The 19,645-nt window shown below is 37.9% G+C and overlaps 1 pseudogene; it reads left to right on the forward strand.

Annotated features, from left to right (window-relative positions):
- The first annotated feature begins 9,553 nt into the window (after positions 1-9,553).
- Positions 9,554-18,064, forward strand: LOC145064056 (disease resistance protein RPV1-like; annotated as a pseudogene).
- The last annotated feature ends 1,581 nt before the right edge of the window (positions 18,065-19,645 follow it).

Genomic DNA, 19,645 nt, shown 5'->3' on the forward strand with positions numbered 1-19,645 from the left:
CACATAGCACGTAATTTATAAAATACTTCATATCTATATGTAAGCTGAAAGTAACTATGCACTCACCTGAAAGGTGGTGACTCAGCACTCGGACAGCGCTTCGATACTCTCAAAACGATATTCCTTCGATAAAACCTAGTACCAACACCACTAGGGTTTAGTCTAACGATAACCGCGATTAATTAATAGTCTAGCTATTATTATTATTATATAAGAGTTAAAAGATACTTATATAACCCATAATAATAGCCCAAGTACTTATTATAAGGTCCTAATAACATTACTATATTAAAACGTAAGCTAAACTAAAGATAGGTTAGGCGTAGCTCACTTACAGCGAGTTTTCTCGAAAACCGGGCTTCGCTGGAGCAGCGTTCCCGAGCCGAAAGGCTCTTTTCTCGGGACTCCGGGAGCCTCGGGGCTTCCTTCGGGTGCTAGGGGGTTTACCTATGCTTTAGGGGGCTTAAGGAGGCTTAGAGAGAGAGTGTGTAGAGAGAGAAAGAAGTGGGGAAAGGTGTGAGAAATGAGAGAACCCGACACTTCTATTTATAGGGTGAAATCCTGACGGACTCGCCGAGTCGGTTCACTGACTCGCCGAGTCAGTGCCACGTGTCATCATCTGATGGCTTTCCTTGGGGAGAAAGCCTTGGCCCATATTCAGCCACGTCACCCCTTTTGCAGCAGCACTCTGCCAACTTCTAAACCCCGTAACTTTCGCATACGAGCTCCGTTTTCGACGTTCTTTTTTTCCACGCGTAGGTAAAAACAAGATCTACAACTTTCATTTAGACTCCGTCGGCTAATTCTCGACCGATCTCAAATTTAACAGTAAGAGGCGTTTAGACTGTTAAATGACCGCGAAGAATTCATAACTCCTTCATACGAACTCCGTTTTCGTCCATCTTTTTACCGTTGAGTTCCTATTAATGAGATCTTCAACTCTCATTTAGGTCGCGTAAGCCAAAAACCGCTCGAACAAAAATTCGAGTTTCGGGCCGTGCACTGCTAAGCCGAATCTTAGAAAAATCATAACTTCCTCATACGAAGTCAGATTTGGGCGTTCTTTTTATCGACGTTCTTAGTTTAACATATTCTACAACTTTCGTGTAGATTGATAAGGCTAAATCTCACTCTATCGTAAATTCACTATTTACGCTTCCCGGTGTCGTGCCGGTTTTGCCGTAAAACTTCGACGGGCCATAACTTCTTCGTTATAACTCGGATTTCGGCGTTCTTTATATGTACAGAAACCTTGAGACATATTCTACAACTTTATGTAGAGACATCGGGCTTATCTCATACTTTAATTTTGACGCTTATTTTTATTCTTTATTAATTATACACTTATAATTAAATAATAAACACATAAACACACATAATTCACATAATACTCAAATATTTCATCTTTATTTCTTCAAAAAGAGTTACAAGAGTTGACCTAGACTATTACATTGACAAAAATGCTTAGCCCTGAAACCCGGGCGTTACAATTCTCTCCCCCTTAGGATGATTCCGTCCCGGAATCATGCATCAGCAAACAGATGTGGATAGCGACTCATCATGTCATCCTCTGTTTCCCAAGTGAGGTTCGGCCCATTCGAATGTTTCCATCGGACTAGCACTAAGTCGACCATCTTGCGTCGTAACTTCTTAGTCTTACGGTCAACAATTGCCTCAGGCTCTTCGATCAGCCTTTTATTGTCATCCATCCTTAACTCTGAGATTGGAATTATGTCGGGAACATCTCCCGTGAATTTCCTCAAATAACACACATGGAAAGTGTTATGAATACCATTGAGTTCTTCGGGCAATTCCAACTTGTAAGCTTGGTTCCCTATCTTCTGAAGAACTTTGAACGGTCCAATAAACCTTGGACTCAACTTTCCTCGTTTCCCGAATCTTATAAGTCCCTTCCACGGTGAGACTTTAAGCAAAACGGAATCCCCAACTTCGAAGGTTATCGGTCGTCTTTTCTTGTCAGCATAGCTCTTCTGACGATCCTGAGCTGCTAACATTCTTTCCCTAATCACCTTCAACTTCTCAGCAGTCTCATGGACTATCTCGGGGCCCATAAACTGCTTCTCTCCGGCTTCAAGCCAACAAGACGGCGTACGACACTTTTGTCCATACAAGGCTTGGTAAGGTGCCATCTTGATGCTCGAGTGAAAACTATTGTTGTAGGAGAATTCTACCAGAGGTAAGTGCTCGTCCTAATTCCCTTGGAATTCGGGGGTACATGCTCTCAGCATATCTTCCAGCGTCTGAATCGTTCTTTCGCTCTGACCATCAGTTTGCGGATGATAAGCAGTACTCAAACACAACTTTGTACCTAACTCCTCTTGTAGACTCCTCCAAAACCTTGACGTGAAACGACTATCACGATCTGATACAATCGTAAGAGGGACACCGTGAAGTCTTACAATTTCCTTCACGTAAGCATTTGCGAGCTTATCCATAGACCACTTCTCGTTGGTTGCTATGAAGTGTGCACTCTTGGTGAAACGATCCACGACTACCCAAATCATGTCGTGACCGTTCTTCGTCCTGGGCAGTTTAGTCACAAAATCCATGGTGATGTCTTCCCATTTACCCATGGGTACAGGTAAAGGTTCCAAACTCCCATACGGTTTCTGATGTTGTGCCTTAACCCTCGCACATGTTACGCACTCGGCCACATACTTCGCAACATCGAGCTTCATCGTCGGCCACCAGTAGTAGGGTTTTAGGTCCCTATACATTTTAGTGCTACCGGGATGAATCGAGTACATGGTCTTGTGTGCTTCTTCCATCAGAAGATCTCTTATTCCTCCCGTCTTAGGTACCCAGATTCGATTTTGGAATACCTTCAGTCCTCGACTATTTGTACCGAACACTAACGTTCTTCCCAAGCGTTCTTCCTTTCGGTCATTTTTCTCTAAAGCTTCTTCTTGAGCTTTCCTGATACTTTCCACAATCGTCGAGACGACTTCAATTCTTAACGCTCTTGGCCTTTTCCTTTCCAGATTGACTTTCCGACTGAGAGCATCAGCAACAATATTTGCTTTACCTGGGTGGTAAAGTATCTCACAGTCGTAGTCCTTGAGAAGTTCTAGCCAGCGTCGTTGCCTCATGTTCAACTCCTTCTGATTAAAGAGATACCGGAGACTCTTATGATCAGTGAAGAGATTGCACTTCGTGCCGTAGAGGTAATGCCTCCATATCTTTAAGGCAAAAACTACCGCTGCCAACTCCAGATCATGAGTGGGGTAGTTCTTTTCGTGCTCTTTCAATTGTCGAGATGCGTATGCTATCACCTTTTCTCTTTGGGTCAGAACACAACCCAACCCGACTCCAGAAGCGTCACTATAAACCACGAAATCTTCGACTCCATCGGGTAGAGAAAGTATCGGTGCTTCACATAACTTCTTCTTTAGCTTCTCGAATGCCTCATCGTGTTTCTCACTCCACGTATACGTAGCTCCTTTATGAGTCAAAGCTGTTAATGGAGCAGCTATCGAAGAAAAGCCTTGGATAAATCGTCGATAATATCCGGCTAATCCTAGAAAGCTTCGAATTTCCGTGGGACTCTTTGGGCGTTCCCACTTCATTACAGCCTCGATCTTTGCGGGGTCAACCATTATTCCCTCCTGGTTAACAACATAACCCAAGAATTGGACTTCCCGTATCCAAAAGTCGCATTTGGAGAACTTTGCAAAAAGCTTCTCCTTCTTCAATACTTCTAATACTTCCCGTAGATGCTTTCCATGCTCCTCTTGGCTTTTTGAGTAGATGAGAATGTCGTCGATGAACACTATCACGGATTTATCGAGGAATGGTTTACAAACCCTATTCATCAAATCCATGAATACTGCGGGAGCATTGGTTAGCCCGAATGACATAACCAAGAACTCGTAGTGTCCATATCTCGTTCTGAATGCAGTCTTCTCAATATCCTGCTTTCTCACCTTTAGCTGATGATATCCTGACCTAGGATCGATCTTTGAGAAGTAGCTCGAACCTTGCAGCTGATCGAATAGCTCATCAATCCTTGGCAATGGATACTTGTTCTTCACCGTTGCCTTATTCAGCTCTCGGTAGTCTATACACATTCTCATACTTCCGTCCTTCTTCTTCACGAATAACACCGGAGCTCCCCAGGGTGATGAACTAGGTCGAATAAAACCGTTGTCTAATAGCTCCTGAAGTTGCGTCATGAGCTCCTTCATCTCCGTCGGTGCTAATTGGTAAGGTGCTTTTGCTATTGGTGTTGTTCCTGGTAACAAGTCTATACGGAACTCCACTTGTCTATCAGGTGGTAATCCGGGAAGATCTTCGGGAAAGACTTCCGGATAATCACACACAACCGGTATATTCTGCACCTCTTTCTTTTCTTTCTTAGCATCGATTACGAATGCCAAGTACGATGCGCATCCTTTGGACAAACATTTCCTGGCTTTCATCAGGGAGATGATTCCAGAATTCACTCTGCGTTTGTCCCCGTACACCATAAATGATTCCTTTCCGGGTGGGTTTACCTTTACTATCTTCTTTCGACATTGAATCTCAGCATCGTTGGCGCTAAGCCAATCCATACCCAAAACGATGTCGAAACCGTTTAACTCTATGGTTAATAGCTCTTCATCGAATTCGTTTCCGTTTAGGTCAATGACGATGTTCCTAATACGATTACTAACAGGTACGAATTTGCCACTGGCAACTTCTACAATCAGGGCATTATCTAGTTTTTCTACAGGCAATGCTAATTTCCCACCAAATTTATGCGACACAAAGGAGTAGTTGGCTCCGGAATCAAATAGTATATTTGCAGGCAAACCATTTACAAGAAAGGTACCTGAAGCGACGTATGCTGCCTCCTTTGCAGCCTCGAGCGTCATCTGGAAGGCTCTCGCCTTCGGCTTCGGTGGTATGTTGGGTCTTCCTGTCTCCTTCTTCTTCGGGCAATCCCTTGAAATGTGCCCCTCCTCGTTGCACTCATAACAGACCTTCTTAGTGAACGTGCATTCATTGGCATAGTGCCCAGGCTTTCCACATTTGTAACAAGTGACCCCTCCTTCACACTTCCCAGAGTGCTTCTTCTTGCACTTGTCACACCACTTCGCTTCTGATCCTCCTCCTCTCGAACCAAACTTCGAGAATCTACCTTTCTTACCGGACCTTGAGGATCCGTCAAACTTCCTTTTCTCTCCCACTTCCGCTCTCTCCAGACCCTTCTCTCGTATCTGGGTCTCCACATTCTTAGCAGCCCAGATGGCGGCTTTCAGAGTGGTAGATTGTTTGACCATTGGACCGAAGTCCACTGGTAATCCGAGGGCAAATTTGTTAACCTTGGAGAGTTCAGTTGGGACGAGGTGAGGAACAAGCTTCATTTTCTCAGTAAAGCTTGCAGCGTATTCCGTAATGCTCATTCTTCCCTTCTTCAGATTTTGGAATTCGTTGTTGATTTCCAGAAGATCCTGCTCAGAGCAGTATTGCATCTTCAAATGTACCAGAAAATCCTCCCACGACATCTTGCTTGCTTCCCCTTTGGGCATTGAGTCAGCTAGTAGCTTCCACCAGCTTAGTACTCCAGATTTCAACAAAGGAACCGCAAGAGCGGTCTTCTGCCTATTGCTACACTCGCAACTCTCAAACATTGTCTCCATCTCAGAGATCCAATTCATGACTTCCACCGGCGTCGGGCTTCCAGATAGACTCGGTGGCTTGGATGCCATGAAATCCTTGTATTTGCATCCACGTCCGTCATTTCCTCCCTCCTGGTGGTTTTGCCTAACTATCGGTGGGTTGGCTTGACCAACAGTCCCACTATATTTTCCCTCCTCAGTCTGCCCTTCGTTCAACTCGGGTTGTTCGATCTGAATAGTCTCTTCCTCTCGATTTTGCTGGAGCAAACGTCTGGTTTCCTCCGTTTGACGATCCAACATAGCCTGGATCATCGCTTGCACTCCGGCCATCGTGACTGGCTCAGGTGCAACTTCTTCTACAACAGGTATTTGTTGAACCACTGGGGGTTGGTTCCTATCTCCATTCGCGTTCACCTTTCCGCTACGGGTCCTTGCCATCTTGATCTATACACCGAATAAGGTGAATTTAGATCTTTATTTAGGATAGACGTTTAAATCGTCCTTATCACTCCGAAACGTTTACATGTTAGTTCTAATATCGTAGTCGTACGTTTAGAATCCTAAACACATAAGGTTTCCAGATCCGGTCGGCAACAGACCATAGATCCGAACAATTAACAGCATATTATGCACAAAGCATTTAGCACATAAAAGCATTTTAGGCACAATTCCTAAAATAGGCTAGTGCTCACACCTCACAATCATCGCTTAGCATTCTAAGTTTAAGTCTAGAAATCCTACAAATTCCTAGTTCGCTTAAACTAATGCTCTGATACCAACTGTGACATCCCCAAAATCACGGCCAGAAAAGACCGGTTTGTTTATGCTTTGTTTAAAAATCAGAGTTACATTTTAAATGAAAGTGTTGCGGAATTTGTCCCAAAACAAATATATGATAAAGATTTATCAAAAGCATTTCCATAGAAATGTATTTCATTAAAAGACTTGGGATGTCATGTTCGTACAGATCAAAAGCATAAACAGTACAATATAAGCCTTACTACATTATTTCATATCTACAGGCCTATATCCGTAATCCCTCGTCCAAAACATCACACCTATGCTCATGCGCCACTACCTGTAATACATAAAACTGAGTGGGTCAGGCTTGGGAGCCTGGTGAGCACATAGGGTTTTCAACCCACAATAAATAAGTTTATTAATTTCATCAATCAACAATAACCCAATTACCCGTTCCCGTTATCCTCACTTTACGTCCCTAAACACCTATCATAAGGGACCTAGCCTAAGGATCATCATCGGGACGGACACTACTGCTAAGGGGATTCCTCAGCAATAAATGTCCTAAAGGCAACCCTGTGGGGGATGGAGTACACCGGTGAACACGTCGTTCACAAACACCTACAGGTTGCGAGCCTGCTAGTGTTCCACTGGACTGTCTAGAAGAGTCCGTGGTCGTCATCCATACTCCGCTAGATGACAGAAACAACAACATCAACATCGAGGCCTCTCATCATTTTATCACACATCACCTATTACATCTACCCATGTTTTACCCCAACATTTTCGTAGATATAAAATACATATACAGTTTAAATCATTGAAAACATGTATAACAACGTTCATCCAGCATAGATAGCAAGTAATCAGATAATATGCACACATAGCACGTAATTTATAAAATACTTCATATCTATATGTAAGCTGAAAGTAACTATGCACTCACCTGAAAGGTGGTGACTCAGCACTCGGACAGCGCTTCGATACTCTCAAAACGATATTCCTTCGATAAAACCTAGTACCAACACCACTAGGGTTTAGTCTAACGATAACCGCGATTAATTAATAGTCTAGCTATTATTATTATTATATAAGCGTTAAACGATACTTATATAACCCATAATAATAGCCCAAGTACTTATTATAAGGTCCTAATAACATTACTATATTAAAACGTAAGCTAAACTAAAGATAGGTTAGGCGTAGCTCACTTACAGCGAGTTTTCTCGAAAACCGAGCTTCGCTGGAGCAGCGTTCCCGAGCCGAAAGGCTCTTTTCTCGGGACTCCGGGAGCCTCGGGGCTTCCTTCGGGTGCTAGGGGGTTTACCTAGGCTTTAGGGGGCTTAAGGAGGCTTAGAGAGAGAGTGTAGAGAGAGAAAGAAGTGGGGAAAGGTGTGAGAAATAAGAGAACCCGGCACTTCTATTTATAGGGTGAAATCCTGACGGACTCGCCGAGTCGGTTCACTGACTCGCCGAGTCGGTTCACTGACTCGCCGAGTCAGTGCCACGTGTCATCATCTGATGGCTTTCCTTGGGGAGAAAGCCTTGGCCCATATTCAGCCACGTCACCCCTTTTGCAGCAGCACTCTGCCAACTTCTAAACCCCGTAACTTTCGCATACGAGCTCCGTTTTCGACGTTCTTTTTTTCCACGCGTAGGTAAAAACAAGATCTACAACTTTCATTTAGACTCCGTCGGCTAATTCTTGACCGATCTCAAATTTAACAGTAAGAGGCGTTTAGACTGTTAAATGACCGCGAAGAATTCATAACTCCTTCATACGAACTCCGTTTTCGTCCATCTTTTTACCGTTGAGTTCCTATTAATGAGATCTTCAACTCTCATTTAGGTCGCGTAAGCCAAAAACCGCTCGAACAAAAATTCGAGTTTCGGGCCGTGCACTGCTAAGCCGAATCTTAGAAAAATCATAACTTCCTCATACGAAGTCAGATTTGGGCGTTCTTTTTATCGACGTTCTTAGTTTAACATATTCTACAACTTTCGTGTAGATTGATAAGGCTAAATCTCACTCTATCGTAAATTCACTATTTACGCTTCCCGATGTCGTGCCGGTTTTGCCGTAAAACTTCGACGGGCCATAACTTCTTCGTTATAACTCGGATTTCGGCGTTCTTTATATGTACAGAAACCTTGAGACATATTCTACAACTTTATGTAGAGACATCGGGCTTATCTCATACTTTAATTTTGACGCTTATTTTTATTCTTTATTAATTATACACTTATAATTAAATAATAAACACATAAACACACATAATTCACATAATACTCAAATATTTCATCTTTATTTCTTCAAAAAGAGTTACAAGAGTTGACCTAGACTATTACATTGACAAAAATGCTTAGCCCTGAAACCCGGGCGTTACACCCAACAACCCCTTAGCCTCCAAAATATCTTCAATGAAGTCCCAGAAGTTACCATTTAGTCCCTGCCTTCAATAATACTTACAGAATAAGTCCCGAATTTACCCTTTTAACCCTTGAATAATCCAATTTATAACATTCGGCTCCCCAAAACCATCCCCCACTAAATAATATAGATTTAGGGCGACTATTCATTCATCAATTTTTTTTATCTATTTATTTATTTAATAAACAGGATGTTACAAGTGTTATGAAGGTCGCAGCTGTTCTAGTGAGAATGGTGGCGTCTCCTCAAGGTTGACCGGTGGTGGTACTTTCTTTTTCTGAAATAAGAAAGAGAAATGTATGTAATGTAACAGCCTAACAGGAGAGAGAGAGAGAGAGAGAGAGAGAGAGAGAGAGAGAGAGAGAGAGAGAGAGAGAGAGAGACATTTAACTTTTAATTTTTAATTTTTTAAATACTAAAATAATTAAAGAAAATAGAAAAAAAATGAAAAGGGTAAAATCAACTTTTCAAATGTATAAAAGACCAAAAACCAATAAAAACTTTGATTTTGGACATTCCATGCAAGTTGAAAACTTTTTGGACCTTATCCAAAGATTTTTGAATACCACAATGACCAAATTTTCAGTTTTGTATTTTTTAAATACACGACCAATTTTGTAGTTTTATCTAATCACACCGTAAAAACAATCCAACGTCACCTAACAACTATGAAATTCTCCGGAGACCGGAGATTTTGACTTTGATGTTTTTATAATTCCCTTTGTTTAATAACCTCTCAAGTCTCATCTTACTAATTTCAATGGTGGCTACTTCATCTTCTACTTCTCTGCTAAATCATGCCAGTTGCCATGACGTTTTTTTAGTCTTTAGAGGTGAAGATACCCGTAATTCATTTACGGATCATCTATACGCAGCTTTAGAGCAAGCAGTAGTTCGCACTTTTAGGGATAATGATAATAGCGACAGGGGTCAAGAACTGAAGCCGGAAATCAATAAAGCAATCAAAGAATCTAGGGATTCTATAGTTGTATTGTCAGAGAAGTATGTGAATTCCAGATGGTGCCTTGACGAGTTGTTGTTGATCCTTGAGCAAAGGCAGAGCTTTAATCATTCTGTTTTACCGGTTTTTTACCATGTCGATCCCTCCTTGTCGACATAATGAAGATTGCAAGCTTAATTGATCGGATAGATAGTTTTTCGGTTATGTATAGACATTATGCCTTTTTCCTCCTTAATTATGAATGATTTACTACAAATCTACAATATGCATATATTCATGTATCATGTATGTATATATGATGTGAAATAGTGAGTGAGAAGTGATGATAAAATTAAAATTGATAGCATAGCAGGTATTGGGGTTTGACTTTGGCCCTACATGTATTCTACCTTGATTCATTCAATTCGGGTGTATCTAGTTGGCCTTCACATTATTGAAAACTTAATTCAATCAGATTGCATATACACTTACTATGTACATCACATTTCATCATATTTTTCAGGTTGATAATGGTTACAGGGAGAATATTTAAATTTGCTAAAGTGGTTAAGAATATTAAATGCCAAGCTCTGAATGTGTTTCTTTTCTTTTTCTATTGTTGCAGGTCTGAAACAGACTTTATTGCAAAAGTGGTTGATACTATTTATTGTAAAATAGATTTTGAAACTAGTTAGTACTCCAGCTCATCTGATTGGAATGGACACTCGAGCTAAATTTATCAACTCTTGGTTGGAAAATGAGCAATCTGGTAATAACATTCTAGCAATCTGTGGCATGGGAGGTAGTGGCAAGACGACTCTGGCTCAATTCATTTACAACTCAAACAAACAAAAATTTAGAAACAACAATTACCTTGAAGAGATCGGAAAGCACTCTAAACAGTCTGATGATTTGCTTGGGCTACATAAACAATTTCTAAAAGACATTCTAGGGGGAATATTGAAAGCATATCCGATGTATCTGAGGGTACAAGGAAGGTTGAGGATGCCTTCTTGATGATATTGATGAACATGACCAATTAGACGCTTTGCTTGGAACAAGGGTTTCTCATACCCAAATCAAGATCATAATAACAACTAGGCTTTTAGATATACGTGCATAGTTCAGGTCCCCATCTTGGAGGTGTGAGGTGCGCAAACTTGAATTCTTGAATGATGATGACTCATTAGAGCTTTTGAGTTGGCATGCATTTGGACAGTGTCGGCCCAAGCCCAGGGCGAGCTGGGCCACGGGCCCAAGGCATCAAGTTGTAGTGGGACATCAATTTTTTAAAGCCTATTATAGTATTATTGTATATTAGGCCACATCTAGTTGGTTAGTCCAGTAAAACCATGTGAAGACATAAGGGATAGGCAGGCAGCAGCCGATGGAGACCTAATTAGCGTCAACTGTCAATTGATGCATGGTGACTCTTCAATTCTTCTTCAATATAAAACACACGCCAACTACAGATGAAGAACACGAGGCGCCGGGCGTCCCTTCTGAAGAATGGAGATGGATCGTTGACTACTCAATTAGAATTTAAAATCATCTCGTCTATCACTTTATGGCTCTATCGATCGCTCATCAGTCATCGCTCTCTGTCTCTCTCGTCCGCTTCAGCTTTTAGGTTTCAGCCTTCTCTCGCCCTTTCTCTTGTTAGCTTCTCCTATGTTATTTCTTTCTGAATCGACCTCTACTACTCTAAAGTTGTAACAGTTTATCTATTGCAGTAAATCTGTTGTGTTAAAGTGAAGATTCAAAGGTGCCAAATTGTGATTGATTGAATTTGTCCTCCTAAATTCCTAATCCTGTAATCCAGTAAGTTTTATCTATCATTTCAAATTTCTTGCATAACCTACTTAAAGTTTCGAAAATCTAATAGTGACTGGTTAAAATTTATGAAATTTTAGTTTTCTTATATAGCTTACTGCCCAGAGAAGTGAAATTTCGATCAAGGTTGCAGTCTGCCAATCTTGTTGATCCTGAACTACACTAAGCAGTCTAAGCTTTATTAGTTTTCTAGGTAATTCTTTTCTTCTGTTTCTTGTAACTATTCTGATTTATGATCAAAATAACTTTGATTGTTTTTATATAATCTGAAATCTGATATGTGAATTCATATTTTGATTTTTCTGATTCTGAATGACTGCATGTATATAGTTAGCTAAAGTGATTAGTTTTTTTTTTTTTTTAATTTTGATTTTTGAAAGTCTGATATGTAAATGATGATTTCGAAATTCTTATATTAAAAAACCGGTGTATTTTTTTTGAATAGTGATATGGTTTTCTGAATTCTAAATAATGTGTTGTATATAATCAGAAATTAAATATTGATATGTAAATTATGATGTTGAAAAAGTTATGTGTTTTTTATTTTTGAATAATATGCTGTTAGATTAATTTCTGAAAATCTAAAGGATACTATTTCTTTTTTTGTTTAGGTTGTGGATACGGATTGCGGGATTGATAACTTCAAGTTGTGGATACGGATTGCTAAGTAACTTCAGGTTGTATCCTTCTTTGTTGTTACTACATTTTTGACTTATAATTTTTTTTGTGAAGTTTAAATACGTTTCTTAGAAAACAACCATTTGGTGCTCAAAATAGAAAACAAAAACAAAGAGAACAAGATCTTACTAATAAATTACAAGGATCTTTAAATAAGTATTTTGTTAGAAGTGAAAATAATGATGAAAATTCTAATGATGTTAAAACTAATGATTTTGTTGATAATTTTAAAGGTCCAATTGAAACTTCTAACAAACCTATTGAAAATTCTAATGATCTTGAAAATAATGATTTGTTGATAAATCTAGTGATATTAATATTTTTGATCCAAGAGTATGGGATAAGTTAGATTTAAAAATGAAAGATTTGCTTGTAGAAAAATGGCATATTAGGGAAATTGAAAATAATTTTTTTTTCCAAACGATGCACAAGGTAGACATTTTTCTTGTGAATTTTATGTTCGTAAATTAACGAATGGTGACTCTTATGATAGAAAGTGGTTGGTGTATTCGAAAGAACTTGATAAAATGTTTTGTTTTTGTTGTAAGTTATTTAAAACAGCTTGATCTAGAAGTAATTTGGCAACCGAAGGAATTAATGATCGGAAACATCTTAGTGAAAAATTGAATGAACATGAACATAGTTCTTAACACATGATTAATTTAAAAACTTGGACGCAAACACGACATAGGTGAAGGAAAAATGAAATAATTGATAAAGATTTACAAGAAAGAATAAAAAAAGATACTCAACATTGGAAAGAAGTTTTGATAAGAATCAGTGTTGTTGTGAAATGTTTAGCTGAATATAACTTGGCTTTTCATGGAACTAATGAAAAAATATATGAGAAATCTAATGGTAACTTTTTAGGTGTATTTCAAATGATTGTTGAGTTTGATCCTGTAATGAAACACAATTTTCATCTTATTCAAGATAAAAAAAAGTCATTTTTATTACCTTAGTCATAAAATTCAAAATGAATTAATTGAAATGTTGGCATCCGAAGTAAAAAGTACAATTATTAGAAAAATAAAAAATTCAAAATATTTTCCGATAATTCTAGATTGCACTCCGGATGCAAGTCGTAAAGAACAAATGACTTTGATTATTAGATGTGTTGATGTTGCAAGTGTTCCAATAAAAGTTGAAGAATTTTTTTAGAGTTTTTAATTGTAGAAGATACATCTGGTTTAGGACTTTTTAATGTTTTAGAAAATGCTTTAAAATCTCTTGACTTGGATATAAATTGTATCCGAGGACAAGGATATGATAATGGAGCAAATATGAAAGGCAAACATCAAGGTGTACAAAAAAGACTCAAGAGCTTTTTATATGCCTTGTGGATGTCATAGTTTAAACTTAGTTTTGTGTGATATGGCAAATTTTTATCATAAAGCTAAAACTTTTTTTGGTACGTGTCAAACAATATATAATGTTTTTTCTAGCTCCACACATAGATGGAGTGTTTTACTTGATCATGTTGATGAATTAACCCTAAGATCATTATCTACTACTCGTTGGGAAAGTCATATTGAAAGTGTTAAAGCAATAAAAACTCAACTTTTTCAAATAAAAGAAGCATTAACAAAATTAGCTCAAGTGAGTGATGATGGTAAGTTTTGTAGAGATGCGGAATCACTACTAAATGGTGAATTTTCTAATTTTGAATTTATTTTAAGTTTAGTGTTATGACATGAAATTTTATATAGAATTAATTTGGTAAGTAAAAAAATTACAATCCAAAGATATCATTCTTGATGTTGCAATAAAAAACTTAGAGAGATTAGTTCATTATTTTGAAAAATATAGGGAAAATGAGTTTGACTTTGCTATTAATGAGGCTAAAGAAATAGCAAAAAATATTGGAGTTGAACCAAAATTTTCTATCAAACGTGTTTATAGTAGAAAAACAATTTGATGAAGTTCCAAATACCGAAAGAGAACAACCATCATCTCAAGAAAATTTTAGAACTTATTATTTTATTGTTATAGTAGATATGACTCTAACTCAATTGAGAAGTAGATTTGAGCAAATGCAACATTTTGAATCTATTTTTGGATTTTTGTTTGATGCTTTAAAGTTAAAATCTTTATTTGATGATGAATTAAAAAAATGTTGTAAGAAACTTGAAACTAGTTTGACAAATGGTGAGGACCTTGATATTGATGGAAAAGATTTATTTATTGAGTTACAAGTTTTGCAGGAAATGTTGCCAGATGAAGCATACAAAGGTGAACTTCCTTGGACAACCATTCAGATTATGGAGTTTGCAAAGGAAATGGACATGTTTCCCAATGTGTTGGTAGCATATTGGATTTTATTGACAGTACTGGTCACGGTTGCTTCCGCGGAAAGAAGTTTTTTGAAATTGAAGTTATTGAAATCATATCTTCGAAGTACCATGACTCAAGAAAGATTAAATAGATTAGCAATTTTGAGTATTGAAAGTCAATTCCTACGAAGTCTTGATTATGATAAAATAATAGATGTTTTTGCTTTAAAAAATGCAAGGAGGCATCGTTTTTGATAAATTTTATGTATGCTTTTGTTTGTGTAACCTTGTTTTGGTTTGACTATAAAATTTATTTCATTTTTGCTATTTTTTTAATTAAATGAAGGCATAATTTAGAATCTCGCCCCGGGGCATTGAAAATCAATAGACCGGCCCTGCATTTGGATCCAAAATTCCTATGGAAGGTTTTAAGGATCTCACCATACAGTTAGCACAATATTGTGCTGGAAACCCACTAGCTCTTAAAGTATTGGGTTCTTCTCTATTTTTTGATGTTGAAGAGCCAAAGGAAAAAAATAACATGATAGAGGTTTGGAGAAGTAAATTGGATTCACTGAATTCATTAAAAGGAGATCTTCATTGTAAAATCCAAGGTATACTTCAAAAGAGCTTTGACTCGTTACCACATGCCAGTAACAAAGAGTTGTTTCTGCATACTACTTTTTTCTTTGTCGGTGAATATGAGGGTTATGTGGTAAAGATATTGGAGCGTGACTGGAATGCAAAGGCTAGGATCAGGAACCTCATTAATAGATGCCTTCTTACCATCTCACCAAGGAAAAAACTGATGATGTATCAACTGCTTCAAGAGATGGAAAGAAACATAGTCCTTCAAGAGTCCAGCGATCCCGCAGCACGTAGTAGAGTCTCACAAAATGATGAATCTTATCGTTTGTTGACAAAAGGAGAGGTATGATGCTTCTTAATAATCTGTATCTTTAAACTTACTTTCTTACCTTTTCACATGAACTTCCTATGTTAACTTGCCTTGTCTCATTTCATGTCTTTCCACGTTACGATTCAAAAACATTTGAAGGTCTAGCACTTAACATGCAAAAGCTTGAGGAAGGGATGACATCAAATGTAAGCTAAAGACGTGAATGAGTGCGGTACTCTTGATATTTTTGTTGCATTTACTGTTAATTTTACCCGCATTTTATGTATAGATGAGGTATATGTACTAATTAATTTAGTGCTAAATTTGCAGCCAACAACCCTTAAAACAACTTCACTTGCAAAAACGGACAAACTAAAATTTCTCAAGATAAAACATGTGGAAGTCAAGGGGTCCTACAAGAATTTTCCAGAATTAAGATGTTGTACTGGAGTGAGTATCAAATGAAAAGAATACCCTCCGGCTTATGGGGGGCAACATGGTGGCTATAGATATGAGCAATGGCTGGTTGAAGAAGTTCGAACCACCCATGGTAGGAATTTGATGTCCTGTTTGGCACTTGGCCTTTTAGTTTGTGTTTGGTTGTGGAAAAGTGTTTTCAGTTTTCTTGGAAAAGTTTAAAAAAAAAGGAGTAGAGTTTTCATTTTCAGTTTTTATTGAAAAATTAAAAAAACATGTTTGGTTAAAACTTTTGAGTTTTATTTTCCATTTCAGAAAATTAGAAAACGTGTTTGGTTGTGTTTTTTCTATCAACTTTCAATTTCCAGTTTTTGTTACTTTAAATTGTTTTTGGACAAGAAAAACTATTGAAATTATTTTTATGTTATTTTAAGTAGGGTTAGGGTGGGTTAGGTGTGTGGGGCAAGTAAGGTTAGGGTGAGGTAGGTAGGTAAGGTGGGTGTTGAGAGTAAGTAAGGTTGGATGGGTAGGTAGGGGTGCGTGGGTGGGGTATGTAGCATGGGTAAAGTTATGGGGATGGGGCAAGTATCACTAGATGTGAGGGATGGTTGTGGGGGTAGGTGGGTAGAGTGGGTGTGGACGGTCTTTGGGGATGGGGTAGGTATGGGGTAAGTGTGGAGTTAGGTATAGGTGTTTGTGTGTTTATATTTAATTTAGAAAACTTTTGTAAATGGAAAAGTTTAGAAAACAATTATCATTTTTGAAGTTCTTTGTACTTTCGGAAAAAGGAAATATTTCATTTCCTAGAAAAATATTAGAAAAATTATCAAACCAAACATTTTTTTTTTAAATTTAACTTTTCTGAAAAACTACAGAATTTTCTACAATAAAAAAAACCTTAGGGTGCATTTGGTTGTGGAAAACTGTTTTCATTTTCTTAGAAAATGTATTCATAAAATAGAGTTGAGTATTCATTTTTAGTTTTCAATGAAAATTTTAGAAAATGCGTTTGGTTAGAACCGATGGAGTTTTTATTTTCCATCTTAGAAATTTGGAAAACTTTGAAAATTTGTAAAAATCACTTTTCTAATCTACATACAATTTGGAAAAATGAAAATTTTCATTTCTTAGAAAACCTTGAAAAACTGAATGAACCAAACGCATTTTCAAAATTTCAATTTTTTCTTGGAAAATTTTCTAGGAAAATTTCCACAACCAAACGCACCCAACTTCCTGACAGTTTATGTGTTAATGTACGATTAATCAATCTTGGTATTCTTGGAATGGGTTCTTAATTCGCTGAAGAACCTAAATCTTGAACGGTCGGTTGATCTTGTCAGTATCCGCCATCTTTCCCGACTTCCTAATCTCGAGACTTTGATTCTCTCGCACTATATCAGTCTCGGTTTGACTCATGTTTGTAAGAGAATCAGAGGTCTTAAGAAGCTTTCTCTACTGAAATGTGGAGGGTTTCATCATCTTGGGAAGGCTGCATCGAATAAGAAATGTGCAAATCAACTGTAAAGGCTAAAAACTCTATGTACCGATGGAGGAATGCAAAACCGTTGTTGCTCCCCTTGCCAAATTCGTTAATGATTTTGTTTCTCAGTTATAGCAACTTTGATATAAGCCATGATGATCCATGGTTTTTAAGTAAACACCTGCCATCCTATTATAATCACATAAATTTTGGCAGCAATCCATTAATGCACTTGACCAATTACACTAATCATAAAATGCTCCGGGTACTCAATGTGAGTAATTGTCAAGATATAAAGTCCCTCCTATGTCTCCCAAGTATGCTAGAAGAGTTGTATACATCTTGGTGTTCTTCATTGGAGAAAATAACATTTGAATCAGGTCGGTTTACATTGCGAAAATTTGAATATCTATTATGTAAAAACTTGTTTGAAATTCAAGGCTTTTTCAAATTGGTTCCGTTAGCAAAGCTTGATGAAGCAGATTTGGGACATATGAAATGGATCAAAGCATATCACGATACTAAGATGGACCTCACAAGTAGTGATGTCATGAGATACGGTTGGCATATAAAGGTATCGTTCTCTCTCTCCGCATGCATGATTAGCACACAAAAAACCACGTTTTACCACCAGAAAACTGATTAATATATTAATAATTTGATATTTCTGCAATTTGTTTGACCAGGTGCTGTATGAATATGGTATAATGAGATCAATGTGTCCATCATTGTGGGGGATGGATGGATGGTAAGCAGATGTGGTGCCAGCCTTGTGGTCATAGTGTTGTATGTAAATAGAAGAAGAGGAAAAATAGATAATATTTCACTGCCATTTAAAACTGAGAAATTACAGAGCTTAAATAGGAAACAAAAACATGAACTGAAAGAAAGATAAAAAGACAGACTAAGACTCTTGACTTTTGTAACTGAAAAACAACTTTTAAGACTCTACTAATGCAGTAATTAAAGACACATGGCAGTGGTTATTTGAATCAATTAACCAACACTTCCCCTTGATTCAAAGTTGCATACTCCGAGCTGCATTCTAAAGAACTCATGTTTGGCTTGAGGAAGAGATTTAGTGAATATATCTGCTGTCTGCTCATTTGTTCCACAAAAACTCAGTTTAATCTTTCCATCAGTGATCAATTTGCGAATAAAATGGTAATGCACATCTATATGCTTCGTATGAGCATGAAAAGCAGGGTTCTTGGCCATTGCAATGGTTGATCTGTTGTCACAAAATACCTCTGTTGCATCTTCTTACTCAACACACAAATCAACAAGAACTTTTCGCAGCCATAAGGCTTGTCGAGCTGCTGCGTTTGTTGCTATGTACTCAGCTTCTGATGACGATAGAACCACTGTATCTTGCTTCTTAGAACTCCATGTTACAGCTCCGGAACCAAAGCTGAAAACATTGCCTGATGTGCTTTTGCGATCATCTACGCACCCAGCCCAATCACTATCGCTAAAGCCAACCAGCCTAAATTCAGAAACTCTTGAATACCAGATGCTATAATTCTTGGTACCTGCTACATAATGAAGAATCCTCTTGGCTGCACCAAGATGCAATTTTGTAGGGTTGTGAAGAAACCTTGATACTACGCTAACAGGAAAAGAAATGTCCGGTCTACTATGTGTCAGGTAGTTCAGACCACCAACTAGACTTCTAAACACACTTGAGTTTGTTTTATTGGATCCATCTTCATGTTGTAGCTTCTCATTGATGTTCATTGGTGTTGTTGATACTTTACCACCAGTCACATTGAACTTTTTGAGCAGGTCCGTAGCATACTTCTTTTGACATACAAAAATTCCATCTTTTCTTTGCAGCACTTCAAGCCCAAGAAAATATTTTAACAACCCTAAATCTATCATCTCAAATGTGCTCATCATGCAAGATTTAAAATCATCAATTAAGGACTTAGATGTTCCCATATAGATGATATCATCCACGTAAAGACAGACTAACAAGAATTCTCGATTACCTTGTTGCTTAAGGTAAAGAGTGGGTTCATTCTCACTTCTTTTGAATCCGTTTTCTTGAAAGAAAGAATCAATCTTACTGTACCACGCACGTGGAGCCTGCTTCAAACTGTACAAAGCCTTTCACAACTTGTAGGCTTTATTTTCAGCATCTTTAACAACAAATCCTTGAGGTTGAGCTACATACACTTCTTCACTTAACTCACCATTCAAGAAGGCGGACTTCACATCAAATTGAAAAACAGGTAGTTGAAATTGTGCAGCCAATGCTATAATTATTCTAACTGTCTCGAATCTAGCCACAGGGGAAAATGTTTCCTCATAGTCTATACCGTATTCTTATG

The sequence above is a fragment of the Lactuca serriola genome, chromosome 7, assembly GCF_051521515.1.
Source record: "Lactuca serriola cultivar US96UC23 chromosome 7, Lser_US96UC23_V15, whole genome shotgun sequence".
Lineage (NCBI taxonomy): Eukaryota > Viridiplantae > Streptophyta > Magnoliopsida > Asterales > Asteraceae > Lactuca > Lactuca serriola.